Here is a 7,381-nt window from a genome sequence, read left to right as displayed (position 1 = left end):
AAAATTTAATTAAATGTAAATATCCATGTGGAGTTAGGAGTCAACTGCAGCCTCGTTGTTTTTTGTTTTTAGATTTCTTTTAAATGCTTATAAATGTTTGACAAGAAAAGTGGTCAAACATCCAGGCGGTGGGCTAACTGCTAACTGCTAACTGCTAATCATGCATAGTTATGTATCATAAGCTAATGCTAAATTCAATCAGTTAGCCAAACTGATCAGTCAGACTTATGAAGCACCAGGACAGCAGTCGATGTTAAACTGTTTAGTGTGTAAAACAGCAATGCATTCTGGGTACAGAATAAATGTCATTTGCTGCAATGCATCATGGTGGAGATGCACTGTCTCCTGACATTATCTTGTTTTAACAGTCTGCACCCCTTCAAAGTAAAAGCATGATTATAGACTTGAAGAACTTTTAACCAAAACTGCAGATGTTGAACTTTGTTCAACTGAAAGTTTAGAAAACATATAAATACGTATAAATGAAATTAGAATTTATATTGTTGAATTAATTCAGGAAATGCCAAGTCTGCTGAATGTTTTCTAAGTTAGCATCTGATGGCCGGCTAGCATTAGCTCTGCTGTTAGCGGATTAGCAGACCGGAGGTCTGTGGTTGTGCTGCATTAATCCAAATACCAGCGAAGGTTTATGTACATTTCTCAGGCAATAAGTATAATATTTGCTCTGTGTGCATTAGAGAATATAAATGCATTTAAAAAACTCAAAGCTTGTTTCGAAATAAATTTTGGTGCAAATAAATAATGAAAAGCCAAATTAAAGCCGTTCAGGCGAATGATGGACAATCCTGAGACATTCAGACAGGCTGCAGCGTTTATCCAAGCTTAAAGAGGGAGTCTGTGTGGTATATTTAATGAAATTACTTTTAAATATATTCACCTTTAATTCTCCACCATCATTAAAACCCTGAACATGTGGATCTGAGGCAATATGAGAGAGTAAATGTATTTATGGCTCAATTAGCGCTAACTTCTGCGCTGCTTGTTTTAATCATCTGCAATCATGGGGAAAAGCAGCTCATTAAAATAAGATCAGGCACAGACCAAATATGAAATAACGGCTCTGTAACGTCAACAGACTGGATCCGTGTGAGGCCAGCTCTTCACAAGAAGCACAATGGCTCTAATGGATTCAGCTTCCTCCTGCTGGACACAGGAGAGGACACGCTGTCTGAGAGACGGCTGGAGGACGGAGCGGCAGCTTTGATCCAAAGACACGGCGACGCGTCGCAAACACGCAGCATGCAAAACAAAGCTGCACCACAACATGGATGAGTCTCATGTTTTCCTTTCACTGCAAACACATCAGAAAATCAAAACCTAAACTGCAGTTTTCTGTCGGCAAGTTGCAGGGAAAGTCGCTTTAAATGCAAATTAATGAACTAATTCATAATAATTGATGCATTCAGTGTGTTAAACACCTTAATTATCCAGACTGTGAAGGTTTACAAAGTGACATCCTGATCAATCCTTTGTTTTATATTTTATGTCTCTGGAGACAGAAAGTCTAAGATTCTGCAGCTTTTGAAGTTTTTGTTTATTTTTGATCATAACTGAAAACTAATTTGAAAATATTTCAATTAAACATCTCAGTCAAGTTGCATAAAAAGCCATTTTTATTCATCTTTTATGAAACATCATTTTATTTCCAACATTCAGCTGATATGTTGCGTATGGATCTACAAGTGTTTGATGTAATCTGACTGCCGAACATTTCATGGAAAACTGGTGCAGAAGATTTTTACCTCGTTGGATTTTTAACACCCGAGACAGACTGGTGACCTGCCGGGTGACCTCTGACCCCAAACGCTTGCTGGTGACCTCTGACCTGCGCCGCTGCTCACGGAGAATGGATGGAGTTTTAACACAGGACCGGTTCAAATGCATGCCACACTTTTCAGATTTTTGTGTTTAGTTTTCTTTCTTGGATCATTTTGTGTTTGTCACATAAAATCCCAACAACATGTCAGTTTGTGGTTTTATGTGAGAAAATATGATGAGAATCATTTTCTGAAACAAGACACACAAAAAGCTCATAAATTAAAACATAATTGAAAAATCTGGTAGGTTTTTGAAAAACATTTAGCGACAATAGAGAAAAGGATGTTCAGTGAATGTATGAGCTTTTTTCACAGAATCAATGGATGAATATTGCATCATTCGAAAGTTACTAACAAATTTTATTACTTTATTTAAATTACTTTTAGTCTCAGAAGGATTTTAAAACTATTGTTGCTTTTGTAACTTGTCAGCTGCACCAATTTTTCTTTTTGCACCTTGACAAACATTTTCAGTTATTTATAAGGATCCGACTGAGGACAACCAGCAGGACGGAGCCTGGTGGCCTCGGCTGATGGAATCTGTCCTCGGAAGCTCAGATTCATTCAAAGGAAGCAGGAGAATTAAAGCACAAAACTCAGACAAAGTGAAGATCATCTCATTTATGTAAGCACCGCAGCAGCACCAGCAGCAGCAGCAGCACCAGCAGAAGCAACAGCAGCAACAGCAACAGCAGCAGAAGCAACAGCAGCAACAGCAACAGCAGCAACAGCAACAGCAGCAGAAGCAACAGCAGCAACAGCAACAGCAGCAGAGGCAACAGCAGCAACAGCAGAAGCAACAGCAGCAACAGCAGAAGCAACAGCAGCAGAAGCAACGCAGCAACAGCAACAGCAGCAGAGGCAACAGCAGCAACAGCAGAAGCAACAGCAGAAGCAACAGCAGCAGCAACAGCAGAAGCAACAGCAGCAACAGCAGAAGCAACAGCAGCAACAGCAGAAGCAACAGCAGCAGAAGCAACAGCAGCAACAGCAACAGCAGCAGAGGCAACAGCAGAAGCAACAGCAGCAGCAGCAGCAGAAGCAACAGCAGCAGCAGCAGAAGCAACAGCAGCAACAGCAGAAGCAACAGCAGCAACAGCAGCAGCAGAGGCAACAGCAGCAACAGCAGAAGCAACAGCAGAAGCAACAGCAGCAGCAGCAGCAGAAGCAACAGCAACAGCAGCAGAAGCAACAGCAGCAACAGCAACAGCAGCAACAGCAACAGCAGCAGAAGCAACAGCAGCAACAGCAACAGCAGCAGAGGCAACAGCAGCAACAGCAGAAGCAACAGCAGAAGCAACAGCAGCAGCAGCAGCAGAAGCAACAGCAGCAGCAGCAGCAGCAGCTGCTGCAGCATTTCAAACAGGACAAATAACTGACTTTCACTGCAGACTGATTTCTGCTTCACAGGAAAAAATCCAGCAACGTTCATCCATGCAACATGTTTAATGTCTGAACGTTCACAACTGTCTAAATATTAATACCTGTAGAAAGTCTTCATCGCCACGTTTAAACATTTTGTATCTTAAATCTTTAAGGTGTTGAATTTTCTGCATTTCCACCTGAAAGATCAAAACTTCTACAGTTGATTCATTCGCTGGGGAAGCTGCTCCTTTAACTGGATCAGACAGATCTCAGTTTAAATTGGGAAGGACACCAACAGAATGCTCCAGTAAGAACTGGCGTCCCGCAGGTGTGTGTACTCGGCCTACTGTCTCTCACCGAACTGAACTCACTACTTACTAACTGGGATCAATTGGAATGAATGGAGGCTTGACAAGAAATAAATATATGACAAAAAAAAAAAAAAAAACTCGATTTTTGAGATCTCAGAAAAATCTAGAAAAATTTTGACATTTCTGAGAAAATTTTAGTTTGAACAATTTCAGAGTTTTTTTTTTTTTTTTAAATTTAAAATTTCTCAAAAGCAGAAATGTCCAAGTTCTTCCTAGAGAATCTAGCTCCTCAACTGTTGGAGCTCAGAAATTTCTATTTTTATACATTTATATATAGATGTATAACATTTATTGAATTAAACTCAAAATTCTGATTTTTTGGGGGCATAAATTTACTCCTTCTTTCTATGTACAATGGCTCTAATTAGCCATCCTACTTTTCTGCAATGGAGTGCAAAATATCTGCATAAATATTCGAAAAACAATTTTTTTTCACACCAGAAAAACAAACAAAGTAAAAAGCAAAGCAGAGAATCAGTGATGCTATTTTAGTCGTAGTCGTAACTCAGCAGGTCAGAAAAGTGCAATTAGATTATAATTCGGTTATTTTACAAAGGATTAAATAATGAAAGTTCTGCATCAGGACTGTGTGAAGCTGAACATCAGCGACACAAAGCAACTTTTATTCTTTAATGACGGCAGAGAAAGTTTTACATTAGAGGATGCGAGTCGCTAATGCGGCTAAGTGACCACAAGAGAGAGAGTAGAGCCGGCAGATCATTAATTTAAGGAGACATGTCAGGAAAAAACTTTTTAAAGTCATCCGCCGCTGAAACTTCTTAGTGCTCGTCTGCTTGGAGCGTTTTCATTTACTTATTCAGGACCAAGCAGCATTAACACGCAGCCACACTCGGCTGCATGCCTTCACAGTCCACTGCACCGGCGCCGCTGCATTCTCACTTCAATGCAACATTAATCGCATTTGTGATTTTCTGCACTGATTTCTCAAACATGCAGAGACGCAAAGGTGAGGCGGAGGAGAGAGCAAAGATCTCCTCCGTCTTTCAAGTAGGAATCCGGTTTATTCTGCCGTTAAGATGCTGAACGTTTGCAGGGAAGCAGAGGAACGTCTGGAGGAAAACACTTTGGACGACAAAAAAGGTGACGACTCTAAAGATTTGTCACATCGTTTCTTCTTCTGCATGTTGGTGCAATGAAAACATCCATCAGGCCGGCTGGTTCACCAGCGGATCGACAGTTTATTTATATTAATGTCGACCTGTTATAATTACAATCTGACATAAACAACAAGAATTTCTTTGTGTCAATAAATAACTTTATATCAGACTGGAAAACCCATCCTGTTTATCATCTACATGCTGCCACCAGCTCAGCTTACAAGTTACAATAAAACTGGGTGAAACACAGCAACCGGTGACCTTTGAACCCATCCAACCGGTGACCTTTGAACCCATCCAACCGGTGACCTTTGAACCCATCCAACCACTGAACAGAAACACAGAACAGATCAACGTCTGGATGAGTCAAAACTGAAGTCATTAGTTTTGGACCTAAAGAGGAACGATCTAGAACTATAGAACTAGAACTATAGATCTAGAGCCACAGATCTAGAACCATATATCTAGAGCTATTGATTTAGAACCATATATCTAGAGCTATTGATCTAGAGTCAACACACATCTTCAGTTATTCTACATCACCCGGTTCTATAGTCCTTCACTGACTTTAAGTTGCTGGTAGTTTATAAATCACTGAACTGATTACAGATTGCAGATCTGTAATCAAAGGATTTCTGATCTGCTGCTGTGCATCAACTTTCCAGACCTCAGGTTCTGGTTCTGGTTCTGGTTCTGGTTCTGGTTCTGTTCTGCATTCAGAACCAGAACCAAACGTGGAGAAGCAGCTTTCAGCTTCTATTTGCCACAAATCTGGAACAAACTTCCAGAAAAACAGTTGAATCACTGAGTTCCTTCACATCCAGAGTAAAAACCTTTATTTGTGTTATTGTGTTGTTTTAACCCTAATAACTGGAAGATTCTTCATTTTAGTCTGAATAACATTTCATTATTATTATTATTATTAAATATTATTATATTTATCAATATTTCTCTTCATGGTGTTTGAATCATATCCAGTAGAAATAATCTGAACTTATTGGTCGATCTGTTGCTAAGCAAAGAGCTTGATTTCAGGTAAAAACCTTTTAAAGTGTTTTTTGTTTGTAGAATTTCTTCACATTTATTGATAACTTCCAGATTCATCTAAATTCTCGGCTTGTTTAACATTTTGTGTTGCTGGTTTAAAGCCATGGCAGCTGAGGAAGCTCCTGGAAAAGGTCAAACCTGTGAATGTTGTAGATGAAGTGGATGTTGACCTCCATTTTGACAACTTCCTGGTTTCCCTCCCGGCGGCGGTGGGGTCGCCGGGTCGCTCAGTAACGCGTCCAGCTGACCCGCTCCGGTGCCGACAGGGATGAGGGATACTCTGAGCGTCATGCGGCTGCCCTACTTTGAGGTGGTGGAGGAAACGGCGCTCTGCAGAGGAAGAGGAAGCTAATTGTCTGGAGGGGAGCAGAACCGAACCGCCTCTAATTAGGACGCGATTAGGGCCAATTCTCACAGCTGTACGAGTCCATTAACCTTTAATTGTACAGTTCATCACACTGGAGGTTGAAGTGGCTGTGAGACGCTGCACCAGCAGTAAAACATGAATCAGCCTGAGCTGAAACTAAGAAAGAAGAAAAGCAAAAGCTCAGGCTGAGATTGAGTTTGACTTATTTTTTGGAATAATTTTTCATGCAGTAAAATTGAAGATTAATTCTAGGAGAAGGTCCAACTGTATATCTATGTTCATGTCAGAGGAAACACGCGCAGCAGCACTAGCAGCAGCACTAGCAGCAGCACTAGCAGCAGCAGCAGCACTAGCAGCAGCACTAGCAGCAGCACTAGCAGCAGCAGCAGCACTAGCAGCAGCAGCAGCAGCAGCAGCAGCACTAGCAGCAGCACTAGCAGCAGCAGCAGCACTAGCAGCAGCAGCAGCACTAGCAGCAGCAGCAGCTGCAGCAGCACTAGCAGCAGCAGCAGCTGCAGCAGCACTAGCAGCAGCAGCAGCAGCAGCAGCACTAGCAGCAGCAGCAGCAGCAGCACTAGCAGCAGCAGCAGCACTAGCAGCAGCTGCAGCACTAGCAGCAGCAGCAGCTGCAGCAGCACTAGCAGCAGCAGCAGCAGCACTAGCAGCAGCACTAGCAGCAGCAGCAGCAGCAGCACTAGCAGCAGCTGCAGCACTAGCAGCAGCTGCAGCACTAGCAGCAGCTGCAGCAGCAGCAGCAAACCTTCTTCACGTTTGGTGTCAAAACGTTTGTAAAGCAAATATTTTCATTTGTGCTGCTACCGTTCTAACAATGTTTGGACATTTTTTTCTAGAGGTCATCAAAGGTCAATGAACATCAGTTCTTTTATAAACAGTTTGGTGACTGATCTGAAGTTTACAAAATAAGTTTCGATCATAAAACTGAGATGGAAACAGCTGACTAGCCAGTTAGCTCATGTTTGCTCTCGTCTTACTTTTTGCATTTCAACAGTACAGTTTGAGTAACAGCGCCCTCTGGTGGTCAGAAACTACAACACAGTTTATTTTGGGAGGTTTTGTTCCAGTTCATTCTCAATAAGACTTTGTTCCAAGTGAATTTCATCATTAAATTAAATTATTCATGTTCATATGTTAGCATTTAATTTCAAGTGAAATTCACAGAACGAGCATAAACTGATGTTTTGACCTCTGATGAAAAAACTGAGCAAAACTCAGATGACCCAGCTTTCTACTAGCCTGTAAACGCAACATCTACAC

The sequence above is a fragment of the Poeciliopsis prolifica genome, unplaced genomic scaffold (genome assembly GCF_027474105.1).
Source record: "Poeciliopsis prolifica strain line A6 unplaced genomic scaffold, Auburn_PproV2 SCAFFOLD073, whole genome shotgun sequence".
NCBI lineage: Eukaryota > Metazoa > Chordata > Actinopteri > Cyprinodontiformes > Poeciliidae > Poeciliopsis > Poeciliopsis prolifica.
This window is presented reverse-complemented; position numbering follows the sequence as displayed.